Genomic DNA, 26,305 nt, shown 5'->3' on the forward strand with positions numbered 1-26,305 from the left:
TAGCGAGCACTTGGACTCTAGGTTACCTAGAGGGCACTTGGACTATCTAGGTTAACGAACGGGCACTTGGACTATGTAGGTTACCTAGCGGGCACTTAGACTATGTAGGATCCCTATCGGACATTTGGACTACTTAGGTTAACTAGCGGGCACTTGGACTATCTAGGTTAACGAACGGGCACTTGGACTATGTAGGTAACCTAGCAGTCACTTGGACTATGTAAGTTCCCTAGCGGGCAATTGGACTATGTGCGTTCCCTAGCGGGCATTAGGACTATCTAGGTTACCTAACGGGCACTTGGACTATTTAGGTTTACTAGCGGGCATTTGGACTATGTAGGTTCCCTAGCGGGCACTTGGACTATGTAGGTTCCCTATCGGGCACTTGGAGAATGTAGGTTACCTAGCGGGCCTTTGGACTATCTAGGTTACCTAGGGGGAACTTGGACTATGTAGGTTAACTAGCGGGCACTTGGACTATCTAGGTTAACGAATGGGCACTTGGAATATGCAGGTAAACTAGCGGGCACTTCTACTGTCTATGTTACCTAGCGGGCACTTGGACTTCTAGGTCAACGAACGGGCTCTTGGACTATGTAGGTTGCCTAGCGGGCAATGGACTATCCAGGTTAGTTAACGGGCACTTGGACAATCTAGGTTACCTAGCGGGAACTTCGTCAATGTAAGTTACATAGCGGGCACTTGGACTTTGTAGGTTAATTAGCGAGCACTTGGACTCTAGGTAACCTAGCGGGCACTTGGACTATCTAGGTTACCTAGCGGGCACTTGGACTATCTAGGTTACCTAGCGGGCCCTTCGACTATGTAGGTTTCCTAGCGGGCACTTGGACTATCTAGGTTAACGAACGGGCACTTGGACTATGTAGGTAACCTAGCGGGCACTTGGACTGTCTAGGTTACCTAGAGGGCACTTGTACTATCTAGGTTAACGAACGGGCACTTGGACTATGTAGGTTACCTAGCGGGCACTTGGACTATGTAGGTTCCCAATTGGGCCCTTGGAGAATGTAGGTTAACTAGTGGGCACTTGGACTATCTAGGTTACCTAGCGGACACTTGAACTATGTACGTTCCCTAGCGGGCACTTGGACTATCTACGTTACCTAGCAGGCACTTGGACTATGTACGTTAACTAGCGGGCACTTAGACTACGTACATTTCCTAGCGGGTACTTGGACTATCTATGTTAACTAGCGGGCACTTGGACTATGTAGGTTCCCTATCGGGCACTTGGACTATGTAGGTAACCTAGTGGTCACTTGAAATGTCTAGGTTACCTAGCGGGCACTTGGACTATGTAGGTTAGCTAGCGGGCATTTGGACAATTTAGGTTAACTAGCGGGCACTTGGATGATCTAGGTTAACTAGCGGGCCCTTGGAATATATAGGTTAACTAGCAGGCCCTTGGACTATGTAGGTTAACTAGCGGGCCTTGTACGATCTAGGTTAACTAGCGGGTACTTGGTCTATGTAGGTTAACTATCGGGCCCTTGGACTATGTAGATTAACTAGCGGCACATGGACTATCTACGTTAACTAGCGGGCCCATGGACTATGTAGATTCCCTAGGTGTCACTTGGACTATGTATGTTCCAGAACGGGCACTTCGACTATGTTGGTTCCATAGCAGGCACTTGGACTATGTAGGTTCCAGAGCGGGCACTTGTAATATCTAGGTTCCCTAGCGAGCACTTGGACTATGTAGGTTAACTAGCGGACACTAGGACGATCTAGGTTAACTAGCGGGTACTTGGACTATGTAGGTTAACTAGCGGGCCCTTGGACTATGTAGATTAACTAGTGGCACTTGGACTATCTATGTTAACTAGCGGGCCCTTGGAATATGTAGATTTCCTAGCGGGCACTTGGACTACGTAGGAACCGTAGCGGGCATTTGACTATGTATGACCCCTAGCGGGCACTTGGAATATGTATGTTCCCTACGGACACTTGAACAATGTAAGTTAACTACCGGGCACTTGGACTATGTAGGTTAACTAGCGGGCCCTTGGACTACGTAGGTTAACTAGCGGACACTTGCACTATGTATGCTACCTAGCGGGCACTTGGACAATCTAGGTTATCTAGCGGGCACTTAGACTATGTAGGTTAACTAGAGGACACTTGGACTATCTAGGTTAACTAGTGGGCCCTTGGACTATGTAGGTTAACTAGCAGGCACATAGAATATGTAGGTTAACTAGAGGGCACTTGGACTATGTAGGTTAACTAGCGGGCCCTTGAAATATGTAGGTTTACTACCGGGCATTTGGAAGATCTAGGTTAACTAGCGTGTTCTTGGACTATGTAGGTTAACTAGCGGGCCCTTGGATTATGTAGATTCCATTGAGGGCACTTGGACTATGTACGTTCCAGAGCGGGCACTTGGACTATCTAGGTTCCAGAGCGGGCACTTGGACTATCTAGGTTCCAGAGCGGGCACTTGGACTATCTAGGTTCCTTAGCGGGCACTTGTACTATGTAGGTTAACTAGCGTGCCCTTGGACTATCTTGGTTACGTAGCAGGCACTTGGTATATAGGTTAACTAGCGGGCACTTGGACTATGTAGGTTAACTAGCGGACACTTGCACGATCTAGGTTAACTAGCGGGCCCTTGCACTATGTAGGTTAACTAGTGGGCCCATGGATTATGTAGGTTTACTAGCAGGCACTTGGACTATCTAGGTTAACTAGTGGGCACTTGGACTATGTAGGTTCCATAGCGGGCATTTGGACTATTTAGGTTACCTAGCGGACACTTGGACTATGTAGGTTACCTAGGTGGCACTTGGACTATCTAGGTTACCTAGCAGGCACTTTGACTATCTAGGTTAACTAACGGGCACTTGGACTATGTAGGTTGCCTAGCGGGCACTTGGAATTTGTAGGTTCCCTATCGGGCACTTGAACTATGTAGGTTAACTAGCGGGCACTTGGACTGTCTAGGTTACCTAGCGGGCACTTGGATTATCTAGTTTAACGAATGGGCACTTGGACTATGTAGGTTACCTAGCCGCCACTTGGACTATCTACGTTAGCTAACAGGCACTTGAACTATCTAGGTTCCCTAGCGGGCACTTTTACAATCTAGGTTACCTAGGTGGTACTAGGACTATGTAGGTCAACTAGCGGGCCGTTGGACTATCTAGGTTAGCTAACGGTCACTTAGATTATGTAGGTTAACTTGCGGGCACTTGGAATATGTAGGTTAACTAGCGGACAGTTGCACTATGTAGGTTAACTAGCGGGCGCATGGACTATGTAGCTTTACTAGCGGGCCCTAAGACTATCTAGGTTCCATAAAGGGCATTTGGACTATCTAAGTTACCGAACGGGCACTTGGACTATCTAGGTTACCTAGCAGGCACTTGGACTATGTAGGCTAACTAGGGAGCCCTTGGACGATCTAGGTTACCTAGCGGGTACTTGAACTATCTAGGTTAACTAGCGGGCACTTGCACTATCTAGGTTACCTAGCGGGCACTTGGACTATGTATGTTCCCTAGGGGCACTTGGACTATCTATGTTAACTAGCGGGCACTTGGAATATGTAGGTTACCTAGCAGGCACTTGGACTATCTAGGGTAACTAGCGGACACTTGGACTATCTTAGTTAACTATCGTGCACTTGAACTATGTAGCTTCATTAGCGGGCACTTGGACTATCTAGGTTGCCTAGCGGGCACTTGGACTATGTAGGTTATCTAGCAGGCACTTGGACAATCTAGGTTATCTAGCGGGCATTTGGACTATGTAGGTTAACTAGAGGACACTTGGACTATCTAGGTTAACGAGTGGGCCCTTGGACTATGTAGGTTAACTAGCAGGCACTTGGACTATGTAGGTTAACTAGCGGGCACTTGGACTATGTAGGTTAACTAGCGGGCCCTTGAACTATGTAGGTTAACTACCGGGCACTTGGAAGATCTAGGTTAACTAGCGTGTACTTGGACTATGTAAGTTAACTAGCGGGCCCTTGGACTATGTAGATTCCCTAGCGGGCACTTGGACTATGTATTTTCCAGAGCTGGCACTTGGACTATGTAGGTTCCAGAGCGGGCAATTGGACTATCGAGGTTCCTTAGCGGGCACTTGTACTATGTAGGTTAACTAGCGTGCCCTTGGACTATCTAGGTTACGTAGCAGGCACTTGGACTATCTAGGTTAACTAGCGGGCACTTAGACTATGTAGTTTCCCTAGCGGGCATTTGGATTATTTAGGTTACCTAGCGGGCACTTGGACTATGTAGGTTACCTAGCGGGCACTTGGACTATCTAGGTTACCTAGCAGGCACTTGGACTATCTAGGTTAACTAACGGGCACTTGGACTATGTAGGTTAACTAACGGGCCCTTGGACTATCTAGGTTAGCTAACAGGCACTTGGACTATCTAGGTTCCCTAGCGGGCACTTGTACTATCTAGGTTACCTAGCTGGCACTAGGACTATGTAGGTCAACTAGCGGGCCCTTGGACTATCTAGGTTAGCTAACGGTCACTTAGATTATGTAGGTTAACTAGCGGGCACTTGGAATATGTAGGTCAACTAGCGTACAGTTGCACTATGTAGGTAAACTAGCGGGCGCATGGACTATGTAGGTTTACTAGCGGGCCCTTGGACTATCTAGGTTCCCTAAAGGGCACTTGGACTATCTAGGTTACCGAACAGGCACTTGGACTATCTAGGTTACCTAGCGGGCACTTGGACTATGTAGGCTAACTAGGGAGCCCTTGGACGATCTAGGTTACCTAGCAGGCACTTGGACTATGTATGTTCCCTAGGGGCACTTGGACTATCTATGTTAACTAGCGTGCACTTGGAATATGTAGGTTACCTAGCAGACACTTGGACTATCTAGGTTAACTAGCGGGCACTTGAACTATCTAAGTTAACTAGCGTGCACTTGGACTATGTAGGTTCCTTTGCGGGCACTTGAACTATCTCTGTTCCCTAGTGGGCACTTGGACTATGTAGGTTCCCAATTGGGCACTTGGAGAATGTAGGTTAACTAGGGGGCACTAGGACAATGTAGGTTACCTAGCGGGCCTTTGGACTATCTAGGTTACCTAGGGGGAACTTGGACTATGTAGGTTAACTATTGGGCACTTGGACTATCTAGGTTACCTAGCAGACCCTTGAACTATGTACGTTCCCTAGCGGGCACTTGGACTATCTACGTTACCTAGCATGCACTTGGACTATGTACGTTAACTAGCGGGCACTTAGACTACGTAAGTTTCCTAGCGGGTACTTGGACTATCTATGTTAACTAGCGGGCACTTGGACTATGTAGGTTCCCTATCGTGCACTTGGACTATGTAGGTAACCTAGTGGTCACTTGAACTGTCTAGGTTACCTAGCGGGCACTTGGATTATGTAGGTTAACTAGCGAGCACTTGGACTATCTAGGTTAACTAGCGGGCACTTGGACTATTAGGGTCCCTAGCGGGCATTTGGACTATATAGGTTACCAAGCGGGCACTTGGACTATGTAGGTTAACGAACAGGAACTTGGACTATGTAGGTAACCTAGTGTTCACTTGAACTGTCTAGGTTACCTAGCGGGCACTTGGACTATGTAGGTTAACTAATGGGCATTTGGACAATCTAGGGTAACTAGCGGGCACTTGGAAGATCTAGTTTAACTAGTGGGCCCTTGGACTATGTAGGTTAACTAGCAGGCCCTTGGACTATGTAGGTTAAATAGCGGGCATTGTACGATCTAGGTTAACTAGCGAGTACTTGGACTATGTAGGTTAACTATCAGGCCCTTGGACTATGTAGATTCCCTACGGGCACTTGGACTATGTATGTTCCAGAACGGGCACTTGGACTATGTTGGTTCCCTAGCAGGCATTTGGACTATGTAGGTTCCAGAGCGGGCACTTGGAATATCCAGGTTCCCTAGCGAGCACTTGGACTATGTAGGTTAACTAGCGGACAATAGGACGATCTAGGTTAACTTGCGGGTACTTGGACTATGCAGGTTAACTAGCGTGTCCTTGGATTATGTAGATTAACTAGTGGCCCTTGGACTATGGACATTCCCTAGCGGGCACTTGGACTACGTAGGTATCCTAGCGGGCATTTGGACTATGTATGATCCCTTGCGGGCACTTGGACTATGTATGTTCCCTACGGACACTTTAACTATGTAAGTTAACTACCGGGCACTTGGACTATCTTGGTTACGTAGCACGCACTTGGTATATAGGTTAACTAGCGGGCACTTGGAATATGTAGGTTAACTAGCGGTCACTTGCACGATCTAGGTTAACTAGCGGGCCCTTGCACTATTTAGGTTAACTAGCGGGCCCATGGATTACGTAGGTTTACTAGCAGGCACTTGGACTATCTAGGTTAACTAGCGGGCACTTGGACTATGTAGTTTCCCTAGCGGGCATTTGGACTATTTAGGTTACCTAGCGGGCACTTGGACTATGTAGGTTACATAGCGGGCACTTGGACTATCTAGGTTACCTAGCAGGCACTTTGACTATCTAGGTTAACTAACGGGCATTTGGACTATGTAGGTTGCCTAGCGGGCACTTGGATTATGTAGGTTCCCTATCGGGCACTTGGACTATGTAGGTTAACTAGCGGGCACTTGGACTGTCTAGGTTACCTAGCGGGCACTTGGATTATCTAGTTTACCGAATGGGCACTTGGACTATGTAGGTTACCTAGCCGCCACTTGGACTACCTAGGTTAGCTAACAGGCACTTGGACTATCTAGGTTCCCTAGCGGGCACTTGTACTATCTAGGTTACCTAGCTGGCACTAGGACTATGTAGGTCAACTAGCGGGCCCTTGGACTATCTAGGTTAGCTAACGGTCACTTAGATTATGTAGGTTAACTAGCGGGCACTTGGAATATGTAGGTTAACTAGCGGACAGTTGGACTATGTAGGTTAACTAGCGGGCGCATGGACTATGTAGGTTTACTAGCGGGCCCTTGGACTATCTAGGTTCCCTAAAGGGCACTTGGACTATCTAGGTTACCGAACGGGCACTTGGACTATCTAGGTTACCTAGCGGGCACTTAGATTATGTAGGCTAACTAGGGGGCCCTTGGACGATCTAGGTTACCTAGCAGGTACTTGAACTATCTAGGTTAACTAGAGGGCACTTGCACTATCTAGGTTACCTAGCGGACACTTGGACTATGTATGTTCCCTAGGGGCACTTGGACTATCTATGTTAACTAGCGGGCACATGGAATATGTAGGTTACCCAGCAGGCACTTGGACTAAGTAGGTTAACTAGCGGGCACTTTGACTATCTAAGTTAACTAGCATGCCCTTGGACTATGTAGTTCATTAGCGCGCACATGGACTACCTAGGTTGCCTAGCGGGCACTTGGACTATGTAGGTTATCTAGCAGGGACTTGGACAATCTAGTTTATCTAGCGGGCACATGGACTATGTAGGTTAACTAGAGGACACTTGGACTATCTAGGTTAACTAGTGGGCCCTTGGACTATGTAGGTTAACTAGCAGGCACTTGCACTATGTAGGTTAACTAGCGGGCACTTGGACTATGTAGGTTAACTAGCGGGCCCTTGAACTATGTAGGTTAACTACCGGGCACTTGGAAGATCTAGGTTAACTAGCGTGTACTTGGACTATGTAGGTTAACTAGCGGGCCGATGGACTATGTAGATTCCCTAGCGGGCACTTGGACTATGTACGTTCCAGAGCGGGCACTTGGACTATCTAGGTTCCAGAGCGGGCTTTTGGACTATCTAGGTTCCTTAGTGGGCTTTTGGACTATCTAGGTTCCTTAGCGGGCACTTGTACTATGTAGGTTAACTAGCGTGCCCTTGGACTATCTTGGTTACGTAGCAGGCACTTGGTATATAGGTTAACTAGCGGGCACTTGGACTATTTAGGTTAACAAGCGGACACTTGCACGATCTAGGGTAACTAGCGGGCCCTTGCATTATGTAGGTTAACTAGCGGGCCCATGATTTATGTAGGTTTACTAGCAGGCACTTGGACTATCTAGGTTAACCAGCGGGCACGTGGACTATGTAGTTTCCCTAGCGGGCATTTGGACTATTTAGGTTACCTAGCGGACACTTGGACTATGTAGGTTACCTAGCGGGCACTTGGACTATCTAGGTTACCTAGCAGGCACTTTGACTATCTAGGTTAACTAACGGGCACTTGGACTATGTAGGTTGCCTAGCGGGCACTTGGATTATGTAGGTTCCCTATCGGGCACTTGGACTATGTAGGTTAACTAGTGGGCACTTGGACTGTCTAGGTTACCTAGCGGGCACTTGGATTATCTAGTTTACCGAATGGGCACTTGGACTATGTAGGTTACCTAGCCGCCACTTGGACTATCTAGGTTAGCTAACAGGCACTTGGACTATCTAGGTTCCCTAGCGGGCACTTGTACTATCTAGGTTACCTAGCTGGTACTAGGACTATGTAGGTCAACTAGCGGGCCCTTGGACTATCTAGGTTAGCTAACGGTCACTTATATTATGTAGGTTAACTAGCGGGCACTTGGAATATGTAGGTTAACTAGCGGACAGTTGCACTACGTAGGTTAACTAGCGGGCGCATGGACTATGTAGGTTTATTAGCGGGCCCTTGGACTATCTAGGTTCCCTAAAGGGCACTTGGACTATCTAGGTTACCGAACGGGCTCTTGGACTATCTAGGTTACCTACTGGGCACTTGGACTATGTAGGCTAACTAGGGAGCCCTTGGACAATCTAGGTTAACTAGCGGGCACGTGGACTATCTAGGTTGCCTAGCGGGCACTTGGACTATGTAGGTTATCTAGCAGGGACTTGGACATTCTAGGTTATCTAGCGGGCACTTGGACTATGTAGGTTAACTAGAGGACACTTGGACTATCTAGATTAACTAGTGGGCCCTTGGATTATGTAGGTTTACTAGCAGGTACTTGGACTATGTAGGTTAACTAGCGGGCACTTGGACTATGTAGGTTAACTAGCGGGCCCTTGAGCTATGTAGGTTAACTACCGGGCACTTGGAAGATCTAGGTTAAATAGCGTGTACTTGGACAATGTAGGTTAACTAGCGGGCCCTTGGACTATGTAGATTCCCTAGCGGTCCCTTGGACTATGTAGATTCCCTAGGGGGCCCTTGGACTATGTATGTTCCAGAGCGGGCACTTGGACTATGTAGGTTCCAGAGCGGGCATAGACTATCTAGGTTCCAGAGCGGGCACTTGGACTATCTAGGTTCCTTAGCGGGCACTTGTACTATGTAGGTTAACTAGCGGGCACTTGTTCTATGTAGGTTATCTAGCGTGCCCTTGGACTATCTAGGTTACGTAGCAGGCACTTGGTATATAGGTTAACTAGCGGGCACTTGGACTATGTAGGTTAACTACCGGGCACTTGGAAGATCTAGGTTAACTCGCGTGTACTTGGACTATGTAGGTTAACTAGCGGGCCCTTGGACTATGTAGATTCCCTAGGGGGCACTCGGACTATGTATGTTCCAGAGCGGGCACTTGGACTATGTAGGTTCCAGAGCGGGCACTTGGACTATGTAGGTTCCAGAGCGGGCACTTGGACTATCAAGGTTCCTTAGCGGGCACTTGTACTATGTAGGTTAACTAGCGTGCCCTTGGACTATCTTGGTTACGTAGCAGGCACTTGGTATATAGGTTAACTAGCGGGCACTTGGACTATGTAGGTTAACTAGCGGACACTTGCACGATCTAGGTTAACTAGCGGGCCCTTGCACTATGTAGGTTAACTAGCGGGCCCATGGATTATGTAGGTTTACTAGCAGGCACTTGGACTATCTAGGTTAACTAGCGGGCACGTGGACTATGTAGTTTCCATAGCGGGCATTTGGACTATTTAGGTTACCTAGCGGGCACTTGGACTATGTAGGTTACCTAGCGGGCACTTGGACAATCTAGGTTACCTAGCAGGCACTTTGACTATCTAGGTTAACTAACGGGCACTTGGACTATGTAGGTTGCCTAGCGGGCACTTGGATTATGTAGGTTCCCTATCGGGCACTTGGACTATGTAGGTTAACTAGCGGGCACTTGGACTGTCTAGGTTACCTAGCTGGCACTTGGATTATCTAGTTTACCGAATGGGCACTTGGACTATGTAGGTTACCTCGCCGCCACTTGGACTATCTACGTTAGCTAACAGGCACTTGGACTATCTAGGTTCCCTAGCGGGCACTTGTACTATCTAGGTTACCTAGCTGGCACTAGGACTATGTAGGTCAACTAGCGGGCCCTTGGACTATCTAGGTTAGCTAACGGTCACTTAGATTATGTAGGTTAACTAGCGGGCACTTGGAATATGTAGGTTAACTAGCGGACAGTTGGACTACGTAGGTTAACTAGCGGGCGCATGGACTATGTAGGTTTATTAGCGGGCCCTTGGACTATCTAGGTTCCCTAAAGGGCACTTGGACTATCGAGGTTACCGAACGGGCACTTGGACTATCCAGGTTACCATCGGGCACTTAGACTATGTAGGCTAACTAGGGGGCCCTTGGACGATCTAGGTTACCTAGCAGGTACTTGAACTATCTAGGTTAACTAGAGGGCACTTGCACTATCTAGGTTACCTAGCGGACACTTGGACTATGTATGTTCCCTAGGAGCACTTGGACTATCTATGTTAACTAGCAGGCACTTGGAATATGTAGGGTACCTAGCAGGCACTTGGACTATCTAGGTTAACTAGCGGGCACTTGGACTATCTAAGTTAACTAGCGTGCACTTGGACTATGTAGTTCATTAGCGGGCACTTGGACTACCTAGGTTGCCTAGCGGGCACATGGACTATGTAGGTTATCTAGCAGGTACTTGGACAATCTAGGTTATCTAGCGGAAATTGGACTATGTAGGTTAACTAGAGGACACTTGGACTATCTAGGTTAACTAGTGGGCCCTTGGACTATGTAGGTTAACTAGCAGGCACTTGGACTATGTAGGTTAACTAGCGGGCACTTGGACTATGTAGGTTAACTAGCGGGCCCTTGAACTATGTAGGTTAACTACCGGGCACTTGGAAGATCTAGGTTAACTAGCGTGTACTTAGACTATGTAGGTTAACTAGCGGGCCCTTGGACTATGTAGATTCCCTAGCGAGCACCTGGACTATGTAAGTTCCAGAGCGGGCACTTGGACTATGTAGGTTCCAGAGCGGGCACTTGGACTATCTAGGTTCCAGAGCGGGTACTTGGACTAGCTAGGTTCCTTAGAGGGCACTTGTACTATGTAGGTTAACTACCGTGCCCTTGGACTATCTAGGTTACGTAGCAGGCATTTGGTATATAGGTTAACTAGCGGGCACTTGGACTATTTAGGTTAACTAGCGGACACTTGGACTATGTAGGTTACCTAGCGGGCACTTGGATTATCTAGGTTACCTAGCAGGCACTTTGACTATCTAGGTTAACTAACGGGCACTTGGACTATGTAGGTTGCCTAGCGGGCACTTGGATTATATAGGTTCCCTATCGGGCACTTGGACTATGTAGGTTAACTAGCGGGCACTTGGATTATCTAGTTTAACGAATGGGCACTTGGACTATGTAGGTTACATAGCCGCCACTTGGACTATCTAGGTTAGCTAACAGGCACTTGGACTATCTAGGTTCCCTAGCGGGCACTTTTACTATCTAGGTTACCTAGCTGGTACTAGGACTATGTAGGTCAACTAGCGGGCCCTAGGACTATCTAGGTTAGCCAACGGTCACTTATATTATGTAGGTTAACGAGCGGGCACTTGGAATATGTAGGTTAACTAGCGGACAGTTGCACTATGTAGGTTAACTAGCAGGCACTTGGACTATGTAGGTTAACTAGCGGGCACTTGGACTATGTAGGTTAACTAGCGGGCCCTTGAACTATGTAGTTTAACTACCGGGCACTTGGAAGATCTAGGTTAACTAGCGTGTACTTGGACTATGTAGGTTAACTAGCGGGCCCTTGGACTATGTAGATTCCCTAGCGGGCCCTTGGACTATGTATGTTCCAGAGCGGGCACTTGGACTATGTAGGTTCCAGAGCGGGCACTTGGACTATCTAGGTTCCAGAGCAGGCACTTGGACTATCTAGGTTCCTTAGCGGGCACTTGTACTATGTAGGTTAACTAGCGTGCCCTTGGACTATCTTGGTTACGTAGCAGGCACTTGGTATATAGGTTAACAAGCGGGCACTTGGACTATGTAGGTTAACTAGCGGTCACTTGGACTATGTAGGTTAACTAGCGGGCCCTTGAGCTATGTAGGTTAACTACCGGGCACTTGGAAGATCTAGGTTAAATAGCGTGTACTTGGACAATGTAGGTTAACTAGCGGGCCCTTGGACTATGTAGATTCCCTAGCGGTCCCTTGGACTATGTAGATTCCCTAGGGGGCCCTTGGACTATGTATGTTCCAGAGCGGGCACTTGGACTATGTAGGTTCCAGAGCGGGCATAGACTATCTAGGTTCCAGAGCGGGCACTTGGACTATCTAGGTTCCTTAGCGGGCACTTGTACTATGTAGGTTAACTAGCGGGCACTTGTTCTATGTAGGTTATCTAGCGTGCCCTTGGACTATCTAGGTTACGTAGCAGGCACTTGGTATATAGGTTAACTAGCGGGCACTTGGACTATGTAGGTTAACTACCGGGCACTTGGAAGATCTAGGTTAACTCGCGTGTACTTGGACTATGTAGGTTAACTAGCGGGCCCTTGGACTATGTAGATTCCCTAGGGGGCACTTGGACTATGTATGTTCCAGAGCGGGCACTTGGACTATGTAGGTTCCAGAGCGGGCACTTGGACTATGTAGGTTCCAGAGCGGGCACTTGGACTATCAAGGTTCCTTAGCGGGCACTTGTACTATGTAGGTTAACTAGCGTGCCCTTGGACTATCTTGGTTACGTAGCAGGCACTTGGTATATAGGTTAACTAGCGGGCACTTGGACTATGTAGGTTAACTAGCGGACACTTGCACGATCTAGGTTAACTAGCGGGCCCTTGCACTATGTAGGTTAACTAGCGGGCCCATGGATTATGTAGGTTTACTAGCAGGCACTTGGACTATCTAGGTTAACTAGCGGGCACGTGGACTATGTAGTTTCCATAGCGGGCATTTGGACTATTTAGGTTACCTAGCGGGCACTTGGACTATGTAGGTTACCTAGCGGGCACTTGGACAATCTAGGTTACCTAGCAGGCACTTTGACTATCTAGGTTAACTAACGGGCACTTGGACTATGTAGGTTGCCTAGCGGGCACTTGGATAATGTAGGTTCCCTATCGGGCACTTGGACTATGTAGGTTAACTAGCGGGCACTTGGACTGTCTAGGTTACCTAGCTGGCACTTGGATTATCTAGTTTACCGAATGGGCACTTGGACTATGTAGGTTACCTCGCCGCCACTTGGACTATCTACGTTAGCTAACAGGCACTTGGACTATCTAGGTTCCCTAGCGGGCACTTGTACTATCTAGGTTACCTAGCTGGCACTAGGACTATGTAGGTCAACTAGCGGGCCCTTGGACTATCTAGGTTAGCTAACGGTCACTTAGATTATGTAGGTTAACTAGCGGGCACTTGGAATATGTAGGTTAACTAGCGGACAGTTGCACTACGTAGGTTAACTAGCGGGCGCATGGACAATGTAGGTTTATTAGCGGGCCCTTGGACTATCTAGGTTCCCTAAAGGGCACTTGGACTATCGAGGTTACCGAACGGGCACTTGGACTATCCAGGTTACCATCGGGCACTTAGACTATGTAGGCTAACTAGGGGGCCCTTGGACGATCTAGGTTACCTAGCAGGTACTTGAACTATCTAGGTTAACTAGAGGGCACTTGCACTATCTAGGTTACCTAGCGGACACTTGGACTATGTATGTTCCCTAGGGGCACTTGGACTATCTATGTTAACTAGCAGGCACTTGGAATATGTAGGGTACCTAGCAGGCACTTGGACTATCTAGGTTAACTAGCGGGCACTTGGACTATCTAAGTTAACTAGCGTGCACTTGGACTATGTAGTTCATTAGCGGGCACTTGGACTACCTAGGTTGCCTAGCGGGCACATGGACTATGTAGGTTATCTAGCAGGTACTTGGACAATCTAGGTTATCTAGCGGAAATTGGACTATGTAGGTTAACTAGAGGACACTTGGACTATCTAGGTTAACTAGTGGGCCCTTGGACTATGTAGGTTAACTAGCAGGCACTTGGACTATGTAGGTTAACTAGCGGGCACTTGGACTATGTAGGTTAACTAGCGGGCCCTTGAACTATGTAGGTTAACTACCGGGCACTTGGAAGATCTAGGTTAACTAGCGTGTACTTAGACTATGTAGGTTAACTAGCGGGCCCTTGGACTATGTAGATTCCCTAGCGAGCACTTGGACTATGTAAGTTCCAGAGCGGGCACTTGGACTATGTAGGTTCCAGAGCGGGCACTTGGACTATCTAGGTTCCAGAGCGGGTACTTGGACTAGCTAGGTTCCTTAGCGGGCACTTGTACTATGTAGGTTAACTACCGTGCCCTTGGACTATCTAGGTTACGTAGCAGGCATTTGGTATATAGGTTAACTAGCGGGCACTTGGACTATTTAGGTTAACTAGCGGACACTTGGACTATGTAGGTTACCTAGCGGGCACTTGGATTATCTAGGTTACCTAGCAGGCACTTTGACTATCTAGGTTAACTAACGGGCACTTGGACTATGTAGGTTGCCTAGCGGGCACTTGGATTATATAGGTTCCCTATCGGGCACTTGGACTATGTAGGTTAACTAGCGGGCACTTGGATTATCTAGTTTAACGAATGGGCACTTGGACTATGTAGGTTACCTAGCCGCCACTTGGACTATCTAGGTTAGCTAACAGGCACTTGGACTATCTAGGTTCCCTAGCGGGCACTTTTACTATCTAGGTTACCTAGCTGGTACTAGGACTATGTAGGTCAACTAGCGGGCCCTAGGACTATCTAGGTTAGCTAACGGTCACTTATATTATGTAGGTTAACGAGCGGGCACTTGGAATATGTAGGTTAACTAGCGGACAGTTGCACTATGTAGGTTAACTAGCAGGCACTTGGACTATGTAGGTTAACTAGCGGGCACTTGGACTATGTAGGTTAACTAGCGGGCCCTTGAACTATGTAGTTTAACTACCGGGCACTTGGAAGATCTAGGTTAACTAGCGTGTACTTGGACTATGTAGGTTAACTAGCGGGCCCTTGGACTATGTAGATTCCTTAGCGGGCCCTTGGACTATGTATGTTCCAGAGCGGGCACTTGGACTATGTAGGTTCCAGAGCGGGCACTTGGACTATCTAGGTTCCAGAGCAGGCACTTGGACTATCTAGGTTCCTTAGCGGGCGCATGGACTATGTAGGTTTACTAGCGGGCCCTTGGACTATCTAGGTTCCCTAAAGGGCACTTGGACTATCTAGGTTACCGAACGGGCACTTGGACTATCTAGGTTACCTAGCGGGCACTTACACTATGTAGGCTAACTAGGGGGCCCTTGGACGATCTAGGTTACCTAGCAGGTACTTGAACTATCTAGGTTAACTAGAGGGCACTTGCACTATCTAGGTTACCTAGCGGACACTTGGACTATGTATGTTCCCTAGGGGCACTTGGACTATCTATGTTAACTAGCGGGCACTTGGAATATGTAGGGTAACTAGCAGGCACTTGGACTATCTAGGTTAACTAGCGGGCACTTGGACTATCTAAGTTAACTAGCGTGCACTTGGACTATGTAGTTCATTAGCGGGCACTTGGACTACCTAGGTTGCCTAGCGGGCACTTGGACTATGTAGGTTATCTAGCAGGCACTTGGACAATCTAGGTTATCTAGCGGGCACTTGGACTATGTAGGTTAACTAGAGGACACTTGGACTATCTAGGTTAACTAGTGGGCCCTTGGAATATGTAGGTTAACTAGCAGGCACTTGGACTATGTAGGTTAACTAGCGGGCACTTGGACTATTTAGGTTAACTAGCGGGCCCTTGGACTATGTAGGTTAACTACCGGGCACTTGGAAGATCTAGGTTAACTAGCGTGTACTTGGACAATGTAGGTTAACTAGCGGGCCCTTGGACTATGTAGATTCCCTAGCGGGCACTTGGACTATGTATGTTCCAGAGCGGGCACTTGGACTATGTAGGTTCCAGAGCGGGCACTTGGACAATCTAGGTTCCAGAGCGGGCACTTGGACTATCTAGGTTCCTTAGCGGGCACTTGTACTATGTAGGTTAACTACCGTGCCCTTGGACTATCAAGGTTACGTAGCAGGCACTTGGTATATAGGTTAACTAGCGGGCACTTGGACTATTTAGGTTAACTAGCGGGCACGTGGACTATGTAGTTTCCCTAGCGGGCATTTGGATTATTTAGGTTACCTAGCGGACACTTGGACTATGTAGGTTACCTAGCGGGCACTTGGATTATCTAGGTTACCTTGCAGGCACTTTGACTATCTAGGTTAACTAACGGGCACTTGGACTATGTAGGTTGCCTAGCGGGCACTTGGATTATATAGGATCCCTATCGGGCACTTGGACTATGTAGGTTAACTAGCAGGCACTTGGACTGTCTAGGTTTCCTAGCGGGCACTTGGATTATCTAGTTTAACGAATAGACACTTGGACTATGTAGGTTACCTAGCCGCCACTTCGACTATCTAAGTTAGCTAACAGGCACTTGGACTATGTAGGTTCCCTAGCGGGCACTTGTACTATCTAGGTTACCTAGCTGGTACTAGGACTATGTAGGTCAACTAGCCTGCCCTTGGACTATCTAGGTTAGCTAACGGTCACTTATATTATGTAGGTTACCTAGCGGGCACTTGGAATATGTAGGTTAACTAGCGGACAGTTGCACCATGTAGGTTAACTAGCGGGCGCATGGACTATGTAGGTTTATTAGCGGGCCCTTGGACTATCTAGGTTCCCTAAAGGGCACTTGGACTATCTAGGTTACCTACTGCGCACTTGGACTATGTAGGCTAACTAGGGAGCCCTTATACGATCTAGGTTACCTAAGGGGTACTTGAATTGTCTAGGTTAACTAGCGGGCACTTGGACTATCTAGGTTGCCTAGCGGGCACTTGGACAATGTAGGTTATTTAGCAGGCACTTGGACAATCTAGGTTATCTAGCGGGCACTTGGACTATGTAGGTTAACTAGAGGACACTTGGACTATCTAGGTTAACTAGTGGGCCCTTGGACTATGTAGGTTAACTAGCAGGCACTTGGACAATGTAGGTTAACTAGCGGGCACTTGGACTATGTAGGTTAACTAGCGGGCCCTTGAACTATGTAGGTTAACTATCGGGCACTTGGAAGATCTAGGTTAACAAGCGTGTACTTGGACTATGTAGGTTAACTAGCGGGCCCTTGGACTATGTAGATTCCCTAGCGGGCCCTTGGACTATGTATGTTCCAGAGCGGGCACTTGGACTATGTAGGTTCCAGAGCGGGCACTTAGACTATCTAGGTTCCAGAGCGGGCACTTGGACTATCTAGGTTCCTTAGCGGGCACTTGTACTATGTAGGTTAACTAGCGTGCCCTTGGACTATCTAGGTTACATAGCAGGCACTTGGTATATAGGTTAACTAGCGGGCACTTGGACTATGTAGGTTAACTAGCGGACACTTGCATGATCTAGGTTAACTAGCGGTCCCTTGCACTATGTAGGTTAACTAGCGGGCCCATGGATTATGTTGGTTTACTAGCAGGCACTTGGACTATCTAGGTTCCAGAGCCGGCACTTGGAATATCTAGGTTCCTTAGCGGGCACTTGTACTATGTATGTTAACTAGCGTGCCCTTGGACTATCTAGGTTACGTAGCAGACACTTGGTATATAGGTTAACTAGCAGCCACTTGGACTATATAGGTTAACTAGCGGACACTTGCACGATCTAGGTTAACTAGCGGACCCTTGCACTATGTAGGTTAACTAGCGGGCCCATGGATTATGTAGGTTTACTAGCAGGCACTTGGACTATCTAGGTTAACTAGCGGGTACTTGGACTATGTACTTTCCCTAGCGGGCATTTGGACTATTTAGGTTACCTAGCGGGCACTTGGACTATGTAGGTTACCTAGCGGGCACTTGGACTATCTAAGTTACCTAGCAGGCACTTTGACTATCCAGGTTTACTAACGGGCACTTGGACTATGTAGGTTGCCTAGCGGGCACTTGGATTATGTAGGTTAACTAGCGGGAACTTGGATTATGTAGATTAACTAGCGGGCCCTTGAACTATGTAGGTTAACTACCGGGCACTTGGAAGATCTAGGTTAACTAGCGTGTACTTGGACTATGTAGGTTTACTGGCGGGCCCTTGGACTAAGTAGATTCCCTAGGGGGCACTTGGACTATGTATGTTCCAGAGCGGGCACTTGGACTTTGTAGGTTCCAGAGCGGGCACTTGGACTATCTAGGTTCCAGAGCGGGCACTTGGACTATCTAGGTTCCTTAGCGGGCACTTGTACTATGTAGGTTAACTAGCGTGCCCTTGGACTATCTTGGTTACGTAGCAGGCACTTGGTATATAGGTTAACTAGTGGGCACTTGGACTATGTAGGTTAACTAGCGGTCACTTGCACGATCTAGGTTAACTAGCGGGCCCTTGCATTATGTAGGTTAACTAGCGGGCCCATGGATTATGTAGGTTTACTAGCAGGCACTTGGACTATCTAGGTTAACTAGCGGGCACTTGGACTATGTAGTTTCCCTAGCGGGCATTTGGATTATTTAGGTTCCCTATCGGGCACTTGGACTATGTAGGTTAACTAGCGGGCACTTGGACTGTCTAGGTTAACTAGCGGGCACTTGGACTATTTAGGTTACCTAGCAGTCACTTGGACTATGTAGGTTACCTAGCGGGCACTTGGACTATCTAGGTTACCTAGCAGGCACTTTGACTATCTAGGTTAACTAACGGGCACTTGGACTATGTAGGTTGCCTAGCGGGCACTTGGATTATGTAGGTTCCCTATCAGGCACTTGGACTATGTAGGTTAACTAGCGGGCACTTGGACTGTCTAGGTTACCTAGCGGGCACTTGGATTATCTAGTTTAACGAATGGGCACTTGGACTATGTAGGTTACCTAGCCGCCACTTGGACTATCTAGGTTAGCTAATAGGCACTTGGACTATCTATGTTCCCTAGCGGGCACTTGTACTATCTAGGTTACCTAGCTGGCACTAGGACTATGTAGGTCAACTAGCGGGCCCTTGGACTATCTAGGTTAGCTAACGGTCACTTAGATTATGTAGGTTACCTAGCGGGCACTTGGAATATGTAGGTTAACTAGCGGACAGTTGCACTACGTAGGTTAACTAGCGGGCGCATGGACTATGTAGGTTTACTAGCGGGCCCTTGGACTATCTAGGTTCCCTAAAGGGCACTTGGACTATCTAGGTTACCGAACGGGCACTTGGACTATCTAGGTTACCTAGCGGGCACTTAAACTATGTAGGCTAACTAGGGGGCCCTTGGACGATCTAGGTTACCTAGCAGGTACTTGAACTATCTAGGTTAACTAGAGGGCACTTGCACTATCTAGGTTACCTAGCGGACACTTGGACTATGTATGTTCCCTAGGGGCACTTGGACTATCTATGTTAACTAGCGGGCACTTGGAATATGTAGGGTACCTAGCAGGCACTTGGACTATCTAGGTTAACTAGCGGGCACTTGGACTATCTAAGTTAACTAGCGTGCACTTGGACTATGTAGTTCATTAGCGGGCACTTGGACTACCTAGGTTGCCTAGCGGGCACTTGGACTATGTAGGTTATCTAGCAGGCACTTGGACAATCTAGGTTATCTAGCGGGCACTTGGACTATGTAGGTTAACTAGAGGACACTTGGACTATCTAGGTTAACTAGTGGGCCCTTGGACTATGTAGGTTAACTAGCAGGCACTTGGACTATGTAGGTTAACTAGCGGGCACTTGGACTATGTAGGTTAACTAGCGGGCCCTTGAACTATGTAGGTTAACTACCGGGCACTTGGAAGATCTAGGTTAACTAGCGTGTACTTGGACAATGTAGGTTAACTAGCGGGCCCTTGGACTATGTAGATTCCCTAGCGGGCACTTGGACTATGTATGTTCCAGAGCGGGCACTTGGACTATGTAGGTTCCAGAGCGGGCACTTGGACAATCTAGGTTCCAGAGCGGGCACTTGGACTATCTAGGTTCCTTAGCGGGCACTTGTACTATGTAGGTTAACTAGCGTGCCCTTGGACTATCTAGGTTACGTAGCAGGCACTTGGTATATAGGTTAACTAACGGGCACTTGGACTATTTAGGTTAACTAGCGGACACTTGCACGATCTAGGTTAACTAGCGGGCCCTTGCATTATGTAGGTTACCTAGCGGGCCCATGGATTATGTAGGTTTACTAGCAGGCACTTGGACTATCTAGGTTAACTAGCGGGCACGTGGACTATGTAGTTTCCCTAGCGGGCATTTGGACTATTTGGGTTACCTAGCGGACACTTGGACTATGTAGGTTACCTAGCGGGCACGTGGATTATCTAGGTTACCTAGCAGGCACTTTGACTATCTAGGTTAACTAACGGGCACTTGGACTATGTAGGTTGCCTAGCGGGCACTTGGATTATATAGGTTCCCTATCGGGCACTTGGACTATGTAGGTTAACTAGCGGGCACTTGGACTGTCTAGGTTACCTAGCGGGCACTTGGATTATCTAGTTTAACGAATGGGCACTTGGACTATGTAGGTTACCTAGCCGCCAATTGGACTATCTAGGTTAGCTAACAGGCACTTGGACTATCTATGTTCCCTAGCGGGCACTTGTACTATCTAGGTTACCTAGCTGGTACTAGGACTATGTAGGTCAACTAGCGGGCCCTTGGACTATCTAGGTTAGCTAACGGTCACTTATATTATGTAGGTTACCTAGCGGGCACTTGGAATATGTAGGTTAACTAGCGGACAGTTGCACTATGTAGGTTAACTAGCGGGCGCATGGACTATGTAGGTTTATTAGCGGGCCCTTGGACTATCTAGGTTCCCTAAAGGGCACTTGGACTATCTAGGTTACCTACTGCGCACTTGGACTATGTACGCTAACTAGGGAGCCCTTGGATGATCTAGGTTACCTTGTGGGTACTTGAACTGTCTAGGTTAACTAGCGGGCACTTGGACTATCTAGGTTGCCTAGCGGGCACTTGGACAATGTAGGTTATCTAGCAGGCACTTGGACAATCTAGGTTATCTAGCGGGCACTTGGACTATGTAGGTTAACTAGAGGACACTTGGACTATCTAGGTTAACTAGTGGGCCCTTGGACTATGTAGGTTAACTAGCAGGCACTTGGACTATGTAGGTTAACTAGCGGGCACTTGGACTATGTAGGTTAACTAGCGGGCCCTTGAACTATGTAGGTTAACTACCGGGCACTTGGAAGATCTAGGTTAACTAGCGTGTACTTGGACTATGTAGGTTAACTAGCGGGCCCTTGGACTATGTAGATTCCCTAGCGGGCACTTGGACTATGTATATTCCAGAGCGGGCACTTGGACTATGTAGGTTCCAGAGCGGGCACTTAGACAATCTAGGTTCCAGAGCGGGCACTTGGACTATCTAGGTTCCTTAGCGGGCACTTGTACTATGTAGGTTAACTAGCGTGCCCTTGGTCTATCTAGGTTACGTAGCAGGCACTTGGTATATAGGTTAACTAGCGGGCACTTGGACTATGTAGGTTAACTAGCGGACACTTGCACGATCTAGGTTAAATAGCGGGCCCTTGCACTATGTAGGTTAACTAGCGGGCCCATGGATTATGTAGGTTTACTAGCAGGCACTTGGACTATCTAGGTTCCAGAGCGGGCACTTGGACTATCTAGGTTCCTTAGCGGGCACTTGTACTATGTAGGTTAACTAGCGTGCCCTTGGACTATCTAGGTTACGTAGCAGGCACTTGGAAATAGGTTAACTAGCGGGCACTTGGACTATATAGTTTAACTAGCGGACACTTGCACGATCTAGGTTAACTAGCGGGCCCTTGCACTATGTAGGTTAACTAGCGGGCCCATGGATTATGTAGGTTTACTAGCAGGCACTTGGACTATCTAGGTTAAGTAGCGGGCACTTGGACTATGTAGTTTCCCTAGCGGGCATTTGGACTATTTAGGTTACCTAGCAGGCACTTGGACTTTGTAGGTTACCTAGCGGGCACTTGGACTATCTAAGTTACCTAGCAGGCACTTTGACTATCTAGGTTTACTAACGGGCACTTGGACTATGTAGGTTGCCTAGCGGGCACTTGGATTATGTAGGTTCCCTATCGGGCACTTGGACTATGTAGGTTAACTAGCGGGCACTTGGACTGTCTAGGTTACCTAAAGGGCACTTGGATTATCTAGTTTAATGAACGGGCACTTGGACTATGTAGGTTACCTAGCCACCACTTGGACTATCTAGGTTAGCTAACACGCACATGGACTATCTATGTTCCCTAGCGGGCACTTGTACTATCTAGGTTACCTAGTTGGCACTAGGACTATGTAGGTCAACTAGCGGGCACTTGGACTATCTAGGTTAGCTAACGGTCACTTAGATTATGTAGGTTAACTAGCGGGCACATGGAATATGTAGGTTAACTAGCGGACAGTTGCACTATGTAGGTTAACTAGCGGGCATTTAGACTTTGTAGGTTACCTACCGGGCTGTTGGACTATCTAGGTTACCTAACGGGCACTGGGACTATCTAGGTTAACTAACGGGCACTTGGACTATGTAGGTTCCCTAGAGGGCCCTTGGACTATGTAAGTTCCCTAGAGGGCACTTGGACTATGTGGGTTCCCTAGCGGGCATTTGGGCTATCTAGGTTACCTAACGGGCACTTGGACTATGTAGGTTAACTAGCGGGCATTTGGACTATGTAGGTTACCTAGTGGGCACTTGGACTATTTGGGTTAACTAGCGGACACTTGCACGATCTAGGTTAACTAGCGGGCCCTTGCACTATGTAGGTAAACTTGCGGGCCCATGGATTATGTAGGTTTACTAGCAGGCACTTGGACTATCTAGGTTAACTAGCGGGCACTTGGACTTTGTAGTTTCCCTAGCGGGCATTTGGATTATTTAGGTTACCTAGCGGGCACTTGGACTATGTAGGTTAACTAGCGGGCACTTGGACTGTCTAGGTTACCTAGCGGGCACTTGGATTATCTAGTTTAACGAATGGGCACTTGGACTATGTAGGTTACCTAGCTGGCACTAGGACTATGTAGGTCAACTAGAGGGCCCTCGGACTATCTAGGTTAGCTAACAGGCACTTGGACTATCTAGGTTCCCTAGCGGGCCCTTATACTATCTAGGTTACCTAGCTGGCACTAGGACTATGTAGGTTAACTAGCGGGCCCTTGGACTATCTAGGTTAGCTAACGGTCTCTTAGATTATGTAGGTTAACTAGAAGGCACTTGGAATATGTAGGTTAACTAGCGGACAGTTGCACTATGTAGGTAAACTAGCGGGCGCATGGACTATGTAGGATTACTAGCGGGCCCTTGGACTATCTAGGTTCCATAAAGGGCACTTGGACTATCTAGGTTACCGAACGGGCTTTGGACTATCTAGGTTACCTAGCGGGCACTTGGACTATGTAGGCTAACTAGGGAGCTCTTGGACGATCTAGGTTACCTAGCGGGTACTTGAACTATCTAGGTTAACTAGCGGGCACTTACAATATCTAGGTTACCTAGCGGGCACTTGGACTATGTATGTTCCCTAGGGGCACTTGCACTATCTATGTTAACTAGCGGGCACTTGGAATATGTAGGTTACCTAGCAGGCACTTGGACTATCTAGGTTAACTAGCGGGCACTTGCACTATCTAGGTTACCTAGCATGCACGTGGACTATGTAGGTCCCTTAGCGGGCACTTGGACTATCTAGGTTGCCCAGTGGGCACTTGGAGTATGTAGGTTAATTAGCAGGCACTTGGACAATCTAGGTTAACTAGCTGGCACTTGGACTATGTAGGTTAACTAGAGGACACTTGGTCTATCTAGGTTAACTAATGGACCTTGGATTATGTAGATTAACTAGCAGGCACTTGGACAATCTAGGTTAACTAGTGGGCACTTGGACGATCTAGGTTAACTAGCGGGCAGCTGGACTATCAATGTTAACAAGTAAGCCCTTGGACTATGTAGTTTAACCAGAGGGTCCTTGGACTATCTAGGTTACCTAGCGGGCACTTGGACTATATAGGTTACCTAGCGGGCACTTGGACTATGTAGGTTACCTAGTGGACACTTAGACTATCTAGGTTAACGAACGGGCTATTGGACTATGTAGGTTGTCTAGCGGGCACTTGGACTATCTAGGTTAGGTAACGGGAACTTGGACTATCTAGGTTACCTAGCGGGAACTTGGACAATGTAAGTTACCTAGCAGGCACTTGGACTCTAGGTTACCTAGCGGGCACTTGGACTATCTAGGTTACCTAGCGGGGCCTTTGGAATATGTAGGTTTCCTAGCGGGCACTTGGACTATCTAGGTTAGCTAACAGGCACTTGGACTATCTAGGTTCCCTAGCGGGCCCTTATACTATCTAGGTTACCTAGCTGGCACTAGGACTATGTAGGTTAACTAGCGGGCCCTTGGACAATCTAGGTTAGCTAACAGTCACTTAGATTATGTAGGTTAACTAGCGGGCACTTGGAATACGTAGGTTAAATAGCGGACACTTGCACTATGTAGGTTAACTAGCGGGCCCATGGACTATGTAGGTTTACTAGCGGGCCCTTGGACTATCCAGGTTCCCTAAAGGGCACTTAGAGTATCTAAGTTATCTAGCGGGCACTTGGACTATGTAGGCTAACTAGAGGCCCCTTGGATGATCTAGGCTACCTAGCGGGTATTTGAACTATCTAGGTTAACTATCGGGCACTTGCACTATCTAGGTTACCTAGTGAGCACTTGTACTATGTAATTTCCCTAGCGGGCACTTGGACTATGTAGCTTACCTAGCGGGCACTTAGACTATATAGGTTACCTAGCGGGCACTTGGACTATGTAGGTTACCTAGCGGGCACTTGGACTATATAGGTTACCTAGCGGGCACTTGGACTATGTAGGCTACCTAGTGGGCACTTGAACTATCTAGGTTAACGAACGGCACTTGGAATATGCAGGTAACCTAGCGGGCACTTCTACTGTATAGGTTACCTAGCGGGCACTTGGACTTCTAGGTCAAGGAACGGGCTCTTGGACTATGTAGGTTGCCTAGCGGGCACTTGGACTATGTAGTTTGCCTAGTGGACACTTGGACTATCTAGGTTAACGAACGGGCACGTGGAATATGCAGGTAAACTTGCGGGCACTTGTACTGTCTAGGTTACTTAGCGGGCACTTGGACTTCTAGGTTAACGAACGGGCTATTGGACTATGTAGGTTGCCTAGCGGGCACTTGGACTATCTAGGTTAGGTAACGGGAACTTGGACTATCTAGGTTACCTAGCGGGACCTTGGACAATGTAAGTTAACTAGCAGGCACTTGGACTATCTAGGGTACATAGCGGGCACTTGGACTATGTAGGTTAACTAGCGAGCACTTGGACTCTAGGTTACCTAGAGGGCACTTGGACTATCTAGGTTAACGAACGGGCACTTGGACTATGTAAGTTACCTAGCGGGCACTTGGACTATGTAGGATCCCTATCGGACATTTGGACAACTTAGGTTAACTAGCGGGCACTTGGACTATCTAGGTTAACGAACGGGCACTTCGACTATGTAGGTAACCTAGTGGGCACTTGGACAGTCTAGGTTACCTTGAGGGCTCTTGGACTATCTAGGTTAACGAACGGGCACTTGGACTATGTAGGCTACCTAGCAGGCACTTGGAATATGTAGGATCCCTATCGGACATTTGGACTACTCAGGTTAACTAGCAGGCACTTGGACTATCTAGGTTAACTAGCGGGCACTTGGACTATCCAGATCAACTACCTTGCCCTTGTATTATGTAGGTTTACTTGCAAGCACTTGGACTATCCTGGTTAACTAGAGGACCTTGGACTATGTAGGTTAACTAGCGGGTCCTTGGACTATGTAGGTTAACTAGCGGGCACTTGGACGATCTAGGTTCACTAGAGGGCACTTGGACTATCTAGGTTACCTAGTGGGCACTTGGACTATCTAGGTTCCCTAGCGGGCATTTGGACTATATAGATAACCTAGCGGGCACTTACACTTTGTAGGTTACCTAGTGGGAACTTGGACTATCTAGGT

Source organism: Tenrec ecaudatus, chromosome 1 (assembly GCF_050624435.1).
Source record: "Tenrec ecaudatus isolate mTenEca1 chromosome 1, mTenEca1.hap1, whole genome shotgun sequence".
Lineage (NCBI taxonomy): Eukaryota > Metazoa > Chordata > Mammalia > Afrosoricida > Tenrecidae > Tenrec > Tenrec ecaudatus.